Below are 20,589 nucleotides of genomic sequence, written 5' to 3' on the forward strand. Positions count from 1 at the left end.
ACATGATAACACTGTTTCAATATCTCGGGCTGCCACAAAGAAGAGGGGGTCAAGCTATTCTCAAAAGCACCTGAAGGCAGGACAAGAAGCAATGGATAGAAACTAATCAAAGAGAGAAGCAACCTAGAACTAAGGAGAAATTTCCTGGCAGTTAGAACAATTAATCAGTGGAACAAGTTGACTCCAGAAGTTGTGCATGCTGCAACACTGGAAGTTTTTAAGAAGACACTGGACAGCCATTTTTCTGAAATGGTATAGGGTTTCCTGCCTGAGCAGGGGGTTGGACTAGATGACCTCCAAGGTCCCTTCCAACTTTATTATTATTTATTATAGCATCCCTTGTTTTTATACAGGAATCCTATAATATATAATCTTGAGGAACAAGAGATATTCATCAGACACTCTCTAATACAAATGCAGGTGTCTTCAGGGCACCTGACAAATATGTGAAGTTGATGCAATCTTCATTTAGACACTTGCTATTTAGTAATATTTTTCTAAAGATATTCAGTTTTATTTTGTGATGGGCTTAATCCATGGCATAGGCATGGCAAAATCAAAGCAACCAATCTTTCCGTACATAATCACCAGTCCAGTGCAGATATTCATCCTGCATGTAGAAGAAGAAAACTTGACAAAGTAAATTATAAGCTCTCCCAAATGCCTCCACCTTTTTCTTTTCACCATCACCTCTCTTCTTAGTACATAGATCTGAAGGGGGTTTATAAGTATCTCGAACTGAATAATCTGATTATTACCTTTCAAAGGAAGTTTTAAAATGTAGGACTATTGGTAGAGAGATTTGCACATCAAGATGATGATTCTAAGTACTAAATCTGGAGTCTGCTGACAGAGCCTCCTTATTAGTATCTCACAGTGTGTGTGGGTGAAAGAAATAATTACACCAAAAGGTTTGGCAGAACTGTAGCTCTTTACAAAGTGGCTCAGGTGGATGAAGCACTTATCTAAGAGGTTTTCTCTTCATCAGCAGTTCTCAAACTTGCCTGGTGATCACACAGTGACAGAGGTTACCTGTCTCGGAAGCAGTGAAGGCTTGTAACCAGCAAGTTTTGGCTGCTGTAAGCAAAACACAATGAAAAAGTCATCAGACAGAAGCCTTCCATTTCTTTTCTCTGATTTGTTCATTCCTAGCTAGTAATTGGTGAAGAATTGGATTTGGTGACTGGCTATACTGGAACAATCCACATCAATAAAAAGAGGGTTATTCAAAGCAAGGCAAAAAGAGTCTACATTCAATAAAAATTCCTGACTATATGCAGTATATGATAATTGTGCTGTTTGGAATATATAGGAGTTTTACAGCTGAAAATGGTGAAGATGCCTTAACAACCTGAATAGAAAAGGCTGGTGTCTATGGTAGAAGAAAGTAATTTAGGAATGTAATTTGAATTTAGGATACACATTTATTGGTTTTTCTCCAGATGTCCTCCAAGACATATTTAGCATTTCCTGGTATACAATCTTGGAGTGGGGAAAAAAAAGGATACTGTGGCTAAACCTAGTATGTTTCTCGACCTTTTGGCTAATATCAAGTATAGTACTTCTTTTCATATCTTGAGTAATCTTCCATGTAGTCTTTTGCAATGAAGCAGCTCATTGTCCTGGGAGGTTTATGATAGACACAAAAGAGAAAAAAAATCTGAATTAGGGCAAGGGATAGAAGGAATATTACACATATGTATGCTTACACTTACTGTGATGTTTGGTAATGAGATTCCTAAAATTAACAATGACAGCCATTACAGCATGACCTTGCTACCTGTTTCCTTCTGCTGAAGGATTAAATTCTGTATGTTACATAGTTGTCAACTGGCTCCTAAACAATTTACTGACTTATCTGTGATGGAAAATATTGTCCTAGCAACAACTTTAAAGTACGATTGAGCAACTGTCATGTTCAGGTCCTTGAAAAGGGAGCTATCTTGTTCAGTAGAATGTCCTAGCCTTGGTGATACTGGTGCTAAAAAGCAGACTTCAGGGCAATTTGGCTGCAACATCTGTCACCCCACTGATGACCAGGGTGCTAAAAAACACACAGATGAAACTGTTACAAATATGAAACTCAACTCATCCTTCTAGTTTGCCTTTTATTCTACAGACCATCATCCATTAGATGTTCCACCAAGGCAGAAAGGAAATTGTAATGAGCAAGATACCTTGTCTGGACTGATCCACCTCTAATCCTAACCTATCAAGACCCCCCCCTCCAGTGTTGCGCAAATAAAGATTTTGAGACATGCTCATAAAATGTCAGAATATTTACCTAGCCACATGTAGAATTCCTCTGAGTTCCATTAGATCGAAGTAACATGCTGTGATTCAGAATCCTAATGCCAGGAGAAAAAGTAGGGCAATAACTTTTTCTATATTTTTTTTTATTTTAATTCCATTTATATCCCTCCCTTCTGCGAAGACTCAGGGCGGCTTACAAGCTTAGCAGTAAATAAGCATGATTGGAGTTTGCTGTGCTCTAAGTACAGATGAAACATCATTGGCTAATCTCGACTATTTTATCTTAAGCCCAACAATTACTGTGGATAAGGTATTTTTGATTTATAGATCAGGATTGATAGTATCAAAGACCTTGAGACAAACCATGACCCGGAGGACTGAGTATCTCCACAGATGTCAAGATTTATAAGAACAGTGAAGATGCATGCTGCAGCATAAAACATGTAGACTGTTTTCTTCTCCAACCAAAATACATAGTGATGGCAAAGAATAAGGGGGGGTTGGATTTTACTTCAAAATCACTTACAAAATCACTTGAAGATTATGCTTATTTCAAATTAATATCAGTCTCTATGAATTTCATATCTCCAAGTAAGAAAACATATTCCCAGATAGTATCATCTGGAAGGAGAAGGAGAAGGAGAACTGGGTCTCTTTTATCTTTTTGTCATAAGAAGGATCTCTTAGAGAAAAGATAAAAGAGCAAAGATGGTCATTACCATAAAGCTGTCTTATAAATACAGATTAAAGGTGAAGATACTGTGCAGCGTTTATCTTGTAATAAAGCAGACTCTTCCCTTTCCTTTGTTCTTCTCATATAGGTCAATTAAATATATTCCCTCACTGAGAGATAATTTTCTTTGTTCATTTCCTTTTCTCCTTCATTATAATCCTTTTCCTTACACAACCAAATTCACTTCAGGCAGTTTATCTCAGAATCCACAAGTTGAATTTCATTAAATATATATATTAGGGAAGCAATCAATGCAGCTAAAAGAGGAGATATTTAATAAGAAGCTTGAGTGGCTAGGATGATGGACCACTAAGAGAAAATTTGAAACAGCCGGTTCACCTTTGTTCTTTACCAATAGCATATTTGAAAGGAGCAAATAAAATTGCGTATAGTCCACACTCACCTAACGAGAAGGAAGGACTCACTGGAGAAGAGCCTAATGCTGGAAAAGATTGAGGGCAATAAAAGAAGGGGACGACAGAGAATGAGGTGGCTGGATAGAGTCACTGAAGCAGTAGGCGTGAGCTTAAATGGACTCCAGAAGATGGCAGAGGACAGGAAGGCCTGGAGGAACGTTGTCCATGGGGTCGCGATGGGTCGGACATGACTTCACAGTTAACAAGTCCACACTAGCAAAACATTCTGGAAGGGTCTTTCTATCACACGTCCTCAAAACTGGATTGGATTTTAGCATAAGTTAAACAAGCTACATGTAGGGCTTGATGGCTCAGGAGTTAAAGACACCGAACTTGTCAGCTAGAAAGCTGACAGCCCAGGTTCAAGACTAGAGCGCCACCCAATGTGGTGAGCTCCTATTACTTGCCCAGGTCCTCCCTACCTAGCAATTCAAAAGCTTGCAAATGTGAATAGATAAATAGGTACCACTAGTGGGAAGGTAATAGCATTCTGTGCACCTCAGCATATAGTCATGCTGGTCACATAACCATGGAAGCATCTTTGGACAACGTTGGGTCCCTCAGTTAAGAAATGGAGATGAGCACCGCCACCTAGAGTCAGACATGACCAGGAAGGGGAAAACTTTGCCCTTACTTTATAATGTATCCTATCTAATTGTCAAAAATATAGAGCATGTTAATTTTTTTTCTGTTTTCCACAAAAAGTCCATATTTCTAGCCAGCAATAGTATTGTCTTTTCTCTAATTTAGCAAATTCTATCATTTTCAGTAACTATTCCTCTGTTGCAGATATTGCCAGAGTTTATTCTTCATTTCCATAACACAAGCTTGTTTCATGATCAAGAAAAAGAACTCTGCAGGGGCTCTTCTGAAGAAGTGTGCATAAAAGGAGGGACTTCAATTGTAGGGGTAAATGAGCGATATAGGAAAGCCTTCCTTAAAGATCAAACTCTCAATCCTACTTTTTTTTAAAAAAATCCCATTTATATCCCGCCCTTCTCTGAAGACTCAGGGCGGCTTACAATCTAAAGCACAAATCAATGTGCTTAGCAATAGCCTTCATTCTATGTATATGCCTGCTTATTAGGGCTTTCGCCCCCCCCAAGCGGCATTATTACAAAGTCAGCTTATTGCCCCCAACAATCTGGGTCCGTAATGTAATTAAAACCAGTAGCTATGCAAAAATACTCTGTGACTGGTTGTTCTCCAATAATGTGATTTTATATGCTTCTATGAAGAATTAAAAGGGACATGGTGCTCAGTGGGTTAGGACGCAGAGCTTGTCGATCAGAAGGTCGGCAGTTTGGCGGGTTGAATCCCGAGTGCCGCGTAACAGAGTGAGCGCCTGTTACTCGTCCCAGCTTCTGCCAACCTAGCAGTTTGAAAGCACATAAAAATGCAAGTAGAAAAATAGGGACCACTCCGGTGGGAAGGTAACAGCGTTCCGTGCACCTTTGGCATCTAGTCATGCCAGCCACATGACCACGGAGTGAGATATCACATGATTGTAAATATTTGCTGCTACATCTGGACTAGAAAAGACTAGAAACTTTAGGGCAGTGGCCCCCAACCTTTTGGGCACCAGGGACCAGTTCTATGAAGAGATGTTTTTCTGCAGACCAGAGGAGGCATGGTTTTGTATGCTACCTGCATGCCATGGATGACGCTTTGCTTGTTTGCATGGACCAGTTTCTGACATGCCACAGACCGGTGCTGGTCCACAAACTGAGGATTGGAGACCCCTGCTTTAGGGCAGGAAAGAAACCCAAAAACCTATCAGTTTGCTGCCCTCTATTGGTCAATTGGGTTTTTACTTCTCCTGTTGAAGTCCAGTTTTTTTTACCCATGTATAAAAACTGTACATTTAATGTGTGGAGACAGGAAGCAGAGATTTCACGTACAATCCTATTTGTGTTTCATATAGCAACAGAGAGAACTCTAACTCTTTTCAGCCATCTAGACATCATCTGCTTTGTGCAGCCAGATACTGTTGACTTAGCTAATTTGCACAAAGCAGTTTAGAGCTGAAGTACATAAAATCTTCTTGCTGGGTCATTTTGTGTCACATTTTGTGGTTGACAGAAGGAATCTAGGAAGGCTGTTAATGATGCCATACTCAGCTTTTCACGTACAGAGGCAGTCTGGGACCCATAAGCCACATCATCTCGTATGGATCTGCATGGAACCTCAAAAAACATAATGTCAAAATTTAATAGTGACAATGAGACATTTCTGTAAAGAAATTGGTCTCTTCAGGGGATGGAGGGGAAGAAATAGTAGCACTTTATAAAGCCTTAGTAAGGCCACATTTAGAATATTGCATCCAGTGTTGGTCACTACATTACAAAAAAAATGAGACTTCGGAAAAAATTGCAGAGAAGAGCAATTAAAGTCCTGGAGAATAAAACACGTGAAGGACGGTTGCAGGATTTGGGTTTGGCTAGTCTAGAGAAAAGAAGAACTAGGAGGGAACATGATAAGAGTATTCCAGTATTTGAAAGATTGTCACAAGAGCAGTTGGTCAACTTATTTTCCAGAGCATCAGAGAGCAGGACAAGAAACAAAGGATGGAAACTAATCAAGGAGAGAAGCAACCTGGAATTAAGAAGAGATTTCCTAACAGTGAGGACAATTAACCAGTGGAAGAGCTTACCTCCAGAAATCGTCGGCACTCCATCACTGGAGTTTTTAAAGAAGAGACTAGACCAGGAATAGGCAACCCTGGCTCTTTTATGACTCGTGGACTTCAAGTCCCAGAATTCTGGGACTTGAAGTCCACGAGTCATAAAAGAGCCAAGGTAGCCTACCCCTATACTAGACAGTCACTTGTCTGAAATGGTATAGTGTCTCCTGCTTGAGCAGGGGGTTAGACTAGAAGACCTCTAAGGTCCCTTCCAGCTCTATTCGGAATTAATTGAACAATCAATCTGATTGGATTGAAGCTGATTTTAAAGAGATAAATGGGAGTGTTTTTTCCCCTCCCTCTCTTTTCCTGTTATGGAAAGATCATCCTAATCTCTAAAGCAGAGAATTTAACATTGGTTTAGGAAGCAAACTTTATTTTATTCCTTTGAACATAATAGGGATACAGCTTCAACTCAGTTTAAAAAACCAAACCTTACAAGGTCAGAATATTTCCTTTTCTCAAAAAAATAAAAATGAAAATGAAATGGTCAGCTAGGTTGTTAGTTTGTTCTGCTGCGCTCCAATGTATCAGGATCATAAAGACAGCTATGATGGGCAAGACAAGAGAATTTGTGATTCTGTGCTTTTTAATTGAGGGAGGAGAAATGAGATGATTAACTCTTGGATCTAAACTCACCACTCTGAGTCTTCCCAGATGGAAGACTGTTCTGACTAGTTGCACCAGTTTCTTCTGAGTTCAAAGTCTTGGTCTTGCCTTTCAAAGGCGTCAAAGGTTTTGTGTCCACATTGCTTAAAGGACTACCTACTTTAAGGATAAGCAACATGGTGTTTATGGACATTTAACATGCTTCTCTATATTTAGCTTGTTGCCTAGCCTTCCTGCCCTACATAACTTCTTTTAAGGTTCTTTCAATTTATAAAAATAAGTTGAGAGGTTGGCAAGTTTCAAAGCAAATTGCCACCTGTGGATATCAATATTCCAATACTTATGAAGTCACCTAGGCTCTATAAGGCATCTTAGAAATGTAAGGTTATTCTAACCCAGTGCTTGATTTGGAGGTCTGCCCACCTATCCAGAAAGAACAAAAAATAAAGATTCCATAATAAAAATGTCAGGAAGCAATTTCACCAACATCTGGTGGTAACTGCATATGTTGTGACTTTTTTGTTTTCTGCTTTTTTATATAGAACTATGTTTTAGAAAAGGGCCCAATATTTCAAACTATAAAATCTTTCCAACATTTTAATGGCCCTGATTTAGCAGTCTCCAAATTGAATAAATGAATTCATATTGATCTTCACCCTCAAATAATGTAAAAGTCTGCGGTTTGGCAGATACAATTTACAAAAAATTGCGTAATCTACCTTAAAATCTCATACAACTTGCATAAACTGCTTAAATGCCAAAGTATGAAAAATTATGTAAATTACACTACTATGTAAATTTATATAGATTATGTAAATTGGGGTTTGAGGGATATTCAGATTTAATGGATACTCCTTTCCCAACAAAATCTGTTAAATTGCTATATTGCTTTGGTTTCATTTTCATTTTCTGCTCTGTGAACAGGGCAACAATAGTGATCCATTCTCTCAGCAGATGGCAGCACTTTGCTTGTCTTGTCTAGAATTGGAAGTTAGCCAAGATCTGACTAGGTTAGTACTTACTGGAATTTCTCTAGGGAATACAGGGGCTGTAGATTAGATTATGAAACTGAACAGAAAATCCTTAAAGATGAGAATAGCTGTCAAAAAAGTAACACAAGATGGTTAATGAAGTCACCGGGTGTTGAGCCCACCTTGGAGATTTTTACCTTTCATTTTAGTGATCCATTTTGTCATGTTTTTCATGTGAAGGGCAACAAGGAGAAGAATGTCTATGGATTCATGAACATCTGGGTCAAAGTTGTCTAAAAGGTACTTTTTCTTTCTTTCTTTCTTTCTTTCTTTCTTTCTTTCTTTCTTTCTTTCTTTCTTTCTTTCTTTCTTTCTTTCTTTCTTTCAAAAGGCAATTAGACTGTGTTTATTTTTATTTTTTTTGAGGAGGAAGAAGTTTCTCTTCTCATCCAAGAAACTTCATTCATATATCACAACTGATGAAACTTCTTGGATAAGAAGCAAAGCCTCCTCCTCCTCCTCCTCCTCCTCAGTCCAGTTGCCTTTTGGAAAAAATAAGCATCTTTGAGACAAGGAGAAGAATGCAAAATATGTATAAGCTAAAGGTGCTCTAGTAAGTATTAATGAAGAGAAACCTTTATTTGTTTTATATTGGAGAAGTCATCCAGTACCTTAGTTTCTTTTTATTAGGCAGACCCTTTCAGTTCTTATAGCCTCCTAGGCTTCATGACTTTCAGCATAAATATATTGCATGGCACCATTGGGTACAATCTAGTCTAAAAACAGTATGTTGAATCAGAAAATTAAGCACAGTAATTGCAGGTGCAAAAGGATAATTATCTCAGCATTGTGAATATTTTGGCACCACCTGCAATAAACAGGGAATGCTGATGTTCTCCTGCAGACCAGAACTATTGTTAGAAATATGTTTTGGAGTCTATTGTGGGTCTCTAACAAGAAAACTGATACAGTGATCATAACAGCTAGAATATCAGTTTTCCTCATCTGCAAAATATGAGTTTTATGCATCCTATAATGTCTTGCTGATCACCTTCAGGATTAGTGTTAGAAGCCTTCTATGGTCCTTGGAAACTTCAGAAAAATGGAGATGGTTGCCATATGTATGCAACAAACCTACATGGAGATATTTGCTTGGCTTCCTGAATTTACTGTTTCTATTTTTCTATAACAAATTGGAACCAGCTGTTGGAATACTTGATCTATGCTAATGTTGCACTAAAGTCTATCCATTCTCCACCACTTGTTATTTCCTTTTCTCCTTCAGTTTTTCTATCCTATTCTCAGGATACTTAACATTTCTTTATAGTTTATTTTGGTTGTGTTTGAGAAGTTACTTGATTTCAAGATAGCAGGGGTTATTTGCTTTCCTGATCTATCTCTCTCTTTAATCTTCTTTGCTGCCCATGCTGTCTGGCCTGCAATGTCCTAAGGTAAGAGATCTTAGATATATAAAGCCAAAGATGCTGCAGACAGCTAAAAGGGTGATTATATGAGAAGGAACTTTCAGCTACCACTTAAGACAACTTTTTTTAAAAAAAATCTATATCAAACAATGAACATTTTTGGGGGGGAAAAGAGAGACTATTGGTTCACATCAAAATGCATGAGAATGGTCAAAGAAATGCAGAACAGTCTTTGAGACTGGACTAGGACGAACAACAAGTGATAGGAAATGGTCTGTTTGGAATTTCAAAGTGGAACATTAAATGTGGAGACTTTATCACCAGGGACAGTCTTGGTTCCATATGTTGCTGTTGTGATGATGGTAATGTGTTCTTCTCCCTTATACAGTAGGCATCAGTAATGCACTACATTGAATCTGCTTTCTGAAGAGAGAAATAATCTAAATTTGCTTACTTTTTACTTTTGCATATTGGGATCAGCACCTTCTACCTTACACATGCTTGATAAGACTAGATTGACATCTCAGGAATATTTGAAATAAGTACTATACCTAGTACTTATTTGCCTTCCATAGACGGGGCTAAGATGCAGTTTAGGCATCTTTCTTAGGAACAAGATACTCTGAAGATAGAGGCAAACATCTCTAGGATATGGTTGGCATTCAGCATATCCCAGAAATATAAAAGGGTGTGCCTAGGAAATACTGTGTTTAAACAAGTATGTTGCTGTCAACACTATAAGAACTCAATGAATAGAACATTTAGAACTGTCTTGGTGGATTAGTCAAATGATCTGGTTGACTCTTATGCTTGAATATCTTCTTGTGTAATTTCATTTCTCTGTTCCCTTTTATTTACCGGTAGTAGTAAATACGGTCTGTGACAGGAAAATTACAAAATTACATATATAGTTCAATAAAGATTAAAATAAATGTATGTATTTTCCTAAAAAAAGCAGAACTAGAGAGCAAAAGAGAACTGATAACAAAATATCATCTCCATTAGGATGAAACCAATTTTCCTTCTATCTTAGATAACAGATACCAGTTAATTTTTTTCATAACAGTTGAATTCTGCTCCTGAAAGAGGATTGAAGTATAGCTATTACAGGTGGAAATATTGTTTTCCAGTTAAAGTTGCCTGAACTATGAGTCTTTAATATTCAGAAAAGTTAAAGCAGACTGTAGTTTTAAAAAGTTTTTTCCTGCATTAAAAGGAGTGATGTTAGAAACTCCACAAAAATAAATGTTTTAGAAAAAAGCAAAGATACAGGTTATGCCTTTAAAAGACTCTTTTTTCCTGCATTTAAAGAATAGATTTTGAAAACTACACAGAAATTAAGCCATTATTAAGATTTTATTTATGCACAAAATAGGGCTTGCTTCCTAAAATTGAAACTAGAGTTCTGCTAAACATCCATTATAATTAATTTGAATTTGAATAGAGTAGAACTAGAATGAAATAGCTATTCTGTTGAGCTGACTAGTAGCTTTCCCCCCCTTCATTATAGGATTATCATTAGATTAAACATGTCACAGCTGTCTGGGCCATGACTTGGTGATAACAGCATTGAATAAATTCATCTCATTAATCAATAAGCAATAAATTAAACTGAACTAAGCAACATGTGGGCCAGGTTTGTTTACTCTGATGATTTCATTGATTAATCAAATGAACTGAGAGACTGTCTGGTCTAGTGATTAAGGTACCAAGCAAGAAAGTAGAGACTGCGTTCTAGTCCCACCTTATGGATGAAAACTGGCTGGGTGACTTTTGGCCATCACTCTCTTCAGCTAACTCATATCACAGTTGTTGTTTTGAGGAAAATGGAAGGAGGAAGGAATATTAGGTATGTTTGCTTTAAGTTATTAAATATATTAATAAAGGTGTAAAACAAACAAATAAAAATTAAATAGAGCCCATTCAAACTTACCCTACACTATAAGTAGGGTAATAGAAGCATTGAGATGATGCCTTGAAAGCTCTTGGCTTAAGTGAAGGAAGATTATGGGGACAAAGTGTCACCTTAAGCACACTGATTTTCTGCATGGACAGTTTTGGAAATGTTCCTCTGAATATCTGTCTGCATTCTTATTGCTAAGTCAGCTTGTCTGTGTACATCTCTGTTTAAGGAATGCAATCTCTAGATGTGAATAGCCATCATATTTGAAGGTTGCTTCTCTCTCTAGCCAAATCAATAGGAAGAATACATTCAATACAATTTCCAAGCATTCTTCATACATAACACAAGAAAGTCAGCTCTTGTTTTGATATTGACAGTGATTATTTCCTGAACTTAACTTCAGAAGAAAATAAAATTCATCATTCTCCCTTCTTTTATTAAAATACAGAGCATTTAACAACTCATTGCTAATTGTTCCAGGATATTTAATTTTGTGTTCGCTATTGATGAAAAGTGAAAACAAAAAGAAAATGATGGGGGAAAAAAGCATTATATACTTTTTATTTAAGCACAACAGGTTTAGGTTTAATTGAATTTGTTGTTCGGTGAAACATCTGCTTTAAACACTAATGAATGACAGTTACGATGGGATTTCCATATGTAAGCATTTTCACTTGATCACACACACTCAAATTGTGTTCTCTTTTGGAATTCATAGTCAGATGTTTTATGTCTAATGCATGCTGGAATCACTGAAAGCTGCCTTATAGCAAGCTGTTGCAATTGGAATTAGTCTAAACTAAGCTGCAGGGTAGGCAATACAATTCTGGAAGGCACCCCAAGACAGCATTTCCTACACCTCTAAGTCAAAATTAAACATTTCAAATAGTTGAAATCTCCCAAATCTTAATAATGGGATATGCAGATGTTGCTTGATGCTGTTAGAGGTATTGTCACAGGATATAAACTGTACCAAGTAAAGTTACTATTTAGTAATATTTATTAAATTAATATATAATAATTTAGTATTTATTAAATTATTTTCATATAATAAGGGGTTGGGGGTCAATGAACAATCTGAAACTTACTGAAGGAGTCAATGAGATGAAAAATCACAGAATATGCTAAAGTCATCACATTGGGGCAAGGTGCTAAAATGAAATTGGCTTCCGGTTGCCATCCAGGTGAGATTCAAGGTGCTGGTAATGACTTATAAAGCTCTAAATGGCTTGGGTCCGGATTATCTAAGGGAACACCTGCTGCCGGCATCAACTTCCCATCGTTCTGTGCACTCCCACAGGGAGGGCCTTCTCAGGGTACCGCCGGTTAAGGAATGCCGGCAGGTTATTCCCAGGGGAAGGGCATACTCTGTGGGCGCGCTGGCCCTATAGAACCAACTTCCCACGGAACTTAGGACTGCCCCCGACCTTCGCTCATTTCGCCGGGACTTGAAAACCTGGTTCTTCGAGCTGTTTGGCCCAGACTGAGGGGTTTTACCTAATTTAATTTAATTGGGTTTTAGTTTAATTTCAGGGACTGTAATTTAATTATAGTTTTTAACTGCTTTTAATTTTTGTATGCTATGTATTTTAATTCTCCCTGTAAACCGCCCTGAGTCCTACGGGAATAGGGCGGTATATAAATGTAAATAATAAATAAATAAATAAATAAATGACAAATTCATCTCATTGTTCATTTTTCTCTCTTTCTCCTTAAATACATCCCAAACCATTTTCTATCTTCTGTGTGCATGTAGGATACTAGCCATATTTATGAGTGTGAACATCACAAGAGGTGCTTGCAAGATGGCTGTCTCCCTGTTACTTTGGCAGTCCAGAAGGCATGAAGGTTCAAAAGGCAGAGAAAAAGGAACAGAAACCAACCTTTCCTTCCTGTTTTCTTCGCTCTCTTTCCTTACTTGAAACTGAAAGGTCTGCATTCTTTTCTGGCCCTTTTATTAGAAGTGTATACATATGACTACATGGAATAGTATGGACTCTGTGACAGACATTACAAATCACAGAGGACAGGAAGCAGAATTTGCTTTTGTATCCGTTCCCAAAGACATTATGTAATGTCTGCCTGTTGGCTACTTGAAATGACACACTATCATGTTTTTATAAATTTGGGAAGAAGAAGGCTACCTTTATTTATTTCTGCTAGCTTGCTGCTTCAGTGTGGCCTGATTCCTGTGCTCTCTCTTCCATGTAAGTATGGCTGCATTCAACAAAATATTGAATTCTTAAGACATTCACACAGCTGGATCTCCTTTACACCTCTGAGAAACACTGACCTTCCATTTTTACTTCTCATATCTCTCTGCCTCATCCTCATCATCTCTCTTCCTCCAGAGGTTTTCTCTTTCATTACCTCTCTTAAGGCTATTGGCAAGAAGCATGCTAGATGAACCCAGGAGAGAAGTTCCACATGTGATTCCTTGGGAGGGGAAGGGCTTAGGGTGCAGATCTAAGATCGTTTACTGTGGATGAAATCAAACTCAGAGTTAAGGACATTTGTTTTTAGCCTTTTTATCCTACACTTCCTCCAGAAAGACCAAGGTAGAGTGCACTTCCTCTTTGTTTAATGGTAATGACAAATGGATAAATGGTCTTTAAAACCTACAACTTTTTAAACAAAGTGCAATGCTCTGGATTTCCAAGGTGCTCCTGGAGACACTAATATATCAGTGGAGAAGATTCCTGAATGCTCATCACTCTCCTGGCCCTGCCTGGTGAATATTACATTTTAAAAAACCCCAGTATTTCTTGTTCTCATGAACACTATCGCTAATAAATAGGAAAAAGTTGGAACACTCTATCTTTCATTTTAAAGTAGACTCGATTATTATCTTTATTTCTAAAAATATATTTGGTTCCCAATTACTCTCTCTCTCTCTCTCTCTCTCTCTCTCTCTCTCTCTCTCTTTCTCTCTCTCTCTTACACACACACACACACAAACACACAAACAAATCTATCTATCTATCTATCATCTATCTATCTATCTCTATCAAATTTCTTCAACTCCACACCCACCCAGTAGGCCATATGCACTCTAGCCACGCCCACCCAGTAGGCCACGCCCACCCTGGCCATACCCACCCGGCCTCCTGAGGGCAACCACAATGCTGATGCGGCCCTCAATGAAATTGAGTTTGACACCCCTGGCTTAGAGTATCCTGCTTGAGCGAGGGATTGGACTAGATCCAAGATCCCTTCCAACTCTGTTATTCTGTTAAATGAAATACTGAGAACAAATGGCCCAAATCCCTGCTCTGCCCATGCTGCTGCAGAGCCTGCAACAACAAACATCATCTCACTCCACATAAAATGAAATAATTAAAAGCTATACACACACAACATAGAAGTCTAATTCCTGGAGTGCTGAAGATGAATTTGTCGCATTTCATTCCTGTTTATTTGGCTTATTCAGATGGAGAAAACCAGTCTGGTGTAGTGATCAAAGCATCAAGCTAGAAATCAGGAATCTGTGTGTTCTAGTCTCTTCTAAGAAATGAAACCAGCTAGGTGACCTTGGGCCAGTCCCTCCCTCTCAGCTCTAAGAAGGAGACAATGGCAAACCACATCTGAAAATCTTGCCAAACAAACTGCCAGGACTAATCCAGGTAATGACCCAGGAGTTTATTTCCAGCCTAATCCTATTGTTAACCCACTGAAATTTGGTATGGATTTTTTTTTAAAAAATGGCTTAAAACAGAGTTGGAACTACAGGTATATAGGAGAGAAGAAGCTTAGATTGCAGCGCAGATTTGCCTTTAATCTTCTAAATTGGGTTGGCAAAGATTAGATTACTGTTTCTCAGAAACATTTAGATGCATGGATTTAAACTCCCAGCATGCTGCCTGGGGGCTTCTGGGTATTGAAGTCCATGCATCTTAGAATAGTTGAAACCCTATAGCTTTACAGCATTTTCAGTTACATCACAGCTGAGAGACAAATAAATCAATTCAGTTGATTTGTTGATTTGTCCAAATGTGCTGATGTGGGGATGCAAAAGTTTAGAGCTGCTTTCAATCTAGCACAAGAAATAAACATATTATATAATATTAAACTATAAATAGCTGGAGTTACCTTCTTTGAGGTCAACTTAAAAAGATTTACAATATCATCTGTGAAAAGTTTCCACACTATTTTGTAAACTTTCTGTCTACCAAATAAAGCTTGCCTACAATATTTTGTAAACTTTTAGCTGGTGTAAAGAAGGTAACCCTTACCATTATAATTTAAATACTGATTTGGAAAATATGGTATACCAAAGGGTTACTCTATATTCTTTAATTTGAAGTTACAAGTGATACATGCCCCAAAATAAGCTTTTAAAAATGTTATAGAAACTATTTTCATAATCTATTTCTTAACTACCAATCAATATGCAATTTTTTTCAGGCAACACTAGCATAGTTACTAAAAAAAAGATTCATGATGTCAAAAGCAATGACAATTGAACACTCTAAGAAATTCTTTCGCACACTCCTGAAACTTATAAAGAGTTCTGGTCAGTACATTGTTTTCTAAATTATACTCAGACTAGTGGTAATCATTGTTTAATAAGCTTGGCATATGACTACTGTTATGTATTGGGCCCAAGTGTAACACCATGTGGTTAGCTGGAGCAGCTAATGGCTCTCCAGCAACCCAGACTCCAGGTCTCCAGTGCTGCTATTGGCTGCCCCTAGGTGGCAATGGGTTACTTTAAACCTATTGGCTGCCGCCTAGGGGCCAGGCTATAAATTGCTGCAAGCTGCAGCCCAATTCTCAGTTCAGATCCTGCAAGCAATAAACCATGAGCTTTGTTAAACTCACTTGCCTGGTCTTCTTACCTGCGCGAAGAACTCACTACACAACAACTACATTCTTTAATTTCAAGATACTCAGCTAGATTTTCATCAATAAGACCTTGTTATTATTTTGGGGTTAGGGTGTCAGTTTTGTTACTCTTTGACAGGTTTTAATATCTCACCTGGCATTTGTGGTTGATTTACAATTTAATAATACTGCTATCTTGGAAATCAGCTTGATGGATTCAAAGGATGAGATAAAGAAGGAGAGTTTAACACTAGTTAAAACTAGTGAGTTAGAAACTTGGAGACCATGAATTTTAGTCTTGCTGTCAGATCTGCCATCTTCAGTACCTCTGCTTTGCTGGCATCCTACCATAAAAGCAAAAGGGGAGAGGAGAGGAGAAGACCAAAGGAATGTAGAGTAGTAGAATGGGGCATGAGAATGTAATTGAAATGGTGGGAGGAGAGACAGCTTTAACAAAAAATCAGAAGTGCCAAGACTGGAATGAACCAGCCACCAAGAACACCTGGCCTGGAAATGGAGTGAGAAACTGCTTTGAGAGGTGCTAAACATCTAAGTGGTTCACAAAACATCTAAGCGGCCTGCTATTGGACACTGATGGACTGGAGAAAGGTGGGGAGGGCCATGGAAAGGGGGAAAACTGTAACCTTTATATGGAAATATATAACTGAGGTTCTAGCCTTGCTTTCACTACAGCCACTAATCCTTAGTAAAAGTAACTATCATTTCAACCAAATGGCATTGAGGGTCTTTCTTTCCTAAGGACCTGAGTGGGGCAGGTCTGACACTTGCCTTAGACAATGCAGGCACCTGGATGACTTTGGAGTAGTCTATTTCTAAGAAGACAACAATGGCCACTTCTGGAAAATACTGGTTAGAATGCTACATAGATTTGTCCATTTATTTATTTATTTATTTATTTATTTATTTATTTATTTATTTATTTATTTATTGGATTTATATGACCAGCCATTTCACATAAAGCAACTCTGGGTGGCTTAATCTAATAAAAAACATATCTACAAAAAATGATATTCAGAAAGAAAAATGGCCACCAAGGATAACCATTCAAATAACAAGTTCATACAACTCACAAGGTTAACCACCTCCCGATTCTCATGCATGAAAGAAAATTCAAATTGTGAGTGTTCTATGGAAGGTGAATGAGGTTGGTACTAATTTAATCTCAGGAGAAATTGTGTTTCAAAGGGCAGCTACTACTACAGAGAAGGCATCCTCCTTGAGTTGCAGAAGGCGACACTTTTTAATCAACAGGACCTAGAACATGGACTGAAAAAAAATGGAGATATGTGGTGCATTGTATTTGCTAAAAGCTAAGATTGACTCAAGACATAGATGATGGATGGATGATAGATGTTAGATTTAATTTAATTTAATTTAATAATTTAATTTGTATACCGCCCTTCTCCCGAAGGACTCAGGGCGGTGAACAGGGCAATACATAATAAAAAACAGAATACAAAAATTAAAAAGTGATTAAACCATTATGCCCGTAATAATTAATACATATTAAAATTAAAACTATTTATAAAAACCCAACCCCATCCCGTCAGACCAGGCCAGCTTGTTTGAAAAAGAAGGTTTTGAGATCACGCCGGAAGGAGTGAAGGTCGGGGGCCATCCAGAGCTCGACCGGTAAGCGGTTCCAAAGGTCTGGCGTGCCCACAGAGAACGCTCTCCCCCTGGGGGCCACCAATCAGCATTCTTTGATCGGCGGCACCCTGAGGAGGCCCTCTCTGTGGGAGCGCATTGGACAGAGGGAAGTTGACGCCGGCCGCAGGTGTTGCCGTAGGTAATCTGGACCCATGCCATGAAGGGCTTTGTAAGTCATCACTAACACCTTGAACCTCACCCGGAGAACAACCGGTAGCCAATGCAGCTCGTGGAGCAAAGGTGTAACATGGGAGTATGGGGAAGCCCCCAAGACAACTCACGCGACTGCATTCTGCACCAGTTGAAGTCTCCGGGTGGACCTCAAGAGCAGCCCCATGTAGAGAGCATTACAGTAGTCTAGACGAGAAGTCACGAGCGCATGAGTGATGATAGATAGATGGATGGATGGATGGATGGATAGATAGATAGATAGATAGATAGATAGATAGATAGATAGATAGATAGATAGATAGATGATAGATAGATAGAATGGAGATATATTTGGGACAGAACAAGGCAAGTCAGGACAAGGTAGGGTACGATAGAAATGTGGTTAGATAGTCCTAGCTTGATCCTTTGCATGCAGAATGATAAACACCATATGGCAATTTGTGGAATCATGAGTGATAAGCCTTTCATGAGCCACACACTGTCCACTTGAGTCAACAAAAGTTAGCAGAGCTTTGAAATAATGCTCCATCTTCTGCTTCACTTCTCTCTCTCATTTAACATTGGTTTGTTTCAGTCATTCATTTATTAGGTAATATATTTATTATTAACTCTGTTATAACTGAAGATAAATATGCTTAATAAAAGGTGTGAATCATACCTGTCATATAGATTGTTTCTCCTACTCATTGCATCTAATCGAGAGGTCCCCAACCGTTGGGGCACCAGGGACCGGTTCCGTGGAGAGAGGTTTTTCCGTGGACTGGAGGGTGCATAGTTTTGTGTGCTGCCTGCATCCCGCAGATGGGGCTTTGTTTGTTTGTGCGGACCAGTTGCTGGCATGTCGTGGCCCGGTACTAGTCCACAGACCGGGGGTTGGGGACCCCTGATCAGTGGCTACTTGAAAGGGTGATCTATCCAACCCATTCTGCTTGATTCCCTGAGAATGCCCCCTAAATCCATCTTATACTTCAAGAAATGACAAGCTTATCATCCAAAAAGATGACTGCTGATCATCCAAAAAGATGACTGTGAATGTTTTCAATCAGTAAAACCAGGAGTTTGGTTAATAAAAACTACCCAGAGTTTTTGACATGTTTAATGAATGTCATTGCAAAATTTCATTTGAGGGGGCAGACATACTTTCCACCCAAGTTTCCATTGTTTTCGAGGACATTTGAAAGCAATCAAAGTTACTCCCCTAGCCTGCTCGACCACCACTCCCACCCACAGCATTCTTTAATGCAATGTTTGCAGCAGAATTCTGCATGAAAAGGACACTCCTACAAATGTAATTTATTATTTTTTAAGGTTTTTCCCCCCCCTCTTTTCGATATATCTTTGAAGTTGCCTTTCAGAAACTCCAGCCTTACCGCTTTAAATATTTTCCTGCACTCTATAGGCTATTGTGGGCATTCTTGTGATATTATAACAAATAAGTTTCAGGAGGTATCTAATTGCTCTGGTTTTGATTTCCATAATACAATGTGAAAGTCTAACAAAGAGGTGGAGAGACCTTAAATATGCCGTCTCTTGCAGTACAGAGAGACATCAAGAGCTGAACATTCAATGGGTGGAAATGGGAGTTAAGATTAATATGTTAACATGCATTACTTGAATGTACTTTGTTTCTTTATGTAATCATTTTAACAGAATAGACCTTATGTATTTCCACTTGCAAATTAGCTCTCTAAACCATTACCACCAAAATTCATAGAACAATACAATGACAGCTCCTGTTACATGATTTGCTTAACCAAATATGTACCCATAACAGAATACAAAGGAAAAACTTCTCCATCACTTAGATTACAGACAAAATGAGATGGGGTAAGACCATCCCTGCGTATGATAAACTTCACTTAGAGATGACTTGGCTGACCTTGAAAAATATAGCAGGGTGGATATGGTTATTTCTTGGATAGGAAGTCGCCAGTTAATCTCAGGGCCATGGACTGGGTGTAGACTTCCTAGAAGAAGACAATGGCAAACCACTTCTTTACTGTTGTCATGTAAACAAAATGGGATTGTTTATAGTTTTACCAGGAATCAAGCCCAGGTTGAAGGAGTCTTTCTAGATTTTACCAGGTAGCAAGCGGAAGGAAGTGAATTGCCTCAAAAAAAAAAAGCAGGCACAAATTGAAATTTTCTATTTAATTTATGTGCAGAAAATTTGAGTGGACATATTAAGTGCAGGCATGAACACTGTACTTCTCCAATTATAATGTCAATGATTTTTTTTTCTTCCTTGGGAAGTGGGATGGATTCGTCTTTGAGCTGAACTCTTTTTCAGTACACCGAATGAAAACAACTTGAGAAAAAGTAATTTTTAGCCCAGCACAAATGTGGATGGAGGCCACCCTGTTTGATCATCTCTGTCTTGTTTTAACAATTCTTGAAAGTCTAGCAATTCTTAAGAAAAAAATTATAGAAATCACTTCTTGAAAAGTCCATATTACTAAGTGTTATTTTAAAAAAGAACCGGTTCTGCATTTACCCATGTTACTGCCATGACAGTTTGTTTTTGAATACCATTCAAAGATCTTCAGTGGAAGGTACAAGATGAGGGATGAGGATCTGCAGTGCTCTAGCAAAGGATTTTCTCTCTTCAGTGTTTAATAACAACTAACCCTCCAGCAAACTAATCTCCTAGAAAATAAATGGCTAACATGGAGAAGTCTTGAGGGAATCAAAGTTTTTTTTTTTCAGAAGACAACATTCACTGTATACTATGTCAATAAAAAATAAACAAAAAACCCAACTATAATTCAGTTACTCCATTAAATTAATCTAACATAATCTGACTGGAATAGAAGATTTTCTTTAAATATCAAGACATTATAAGATAAACAGAGCCAATAGTTTGAGGTAACACTATCTTAAGACTCTGACTAAAACACCCACACCCATACATATCCTAGCAAATTTAAGACA

This window comes from Vipera ursinii (assembly GCF_947247035.1).
Source record: "Vipera ursinii genome assembly, chromosome: 3".
Classification (NCBI taxonomy): Eukaryota; Metazoa; Chordata; class Lepidosauria; order Squamata; family Viperidae; genus Vipera; species Vipera ursinii.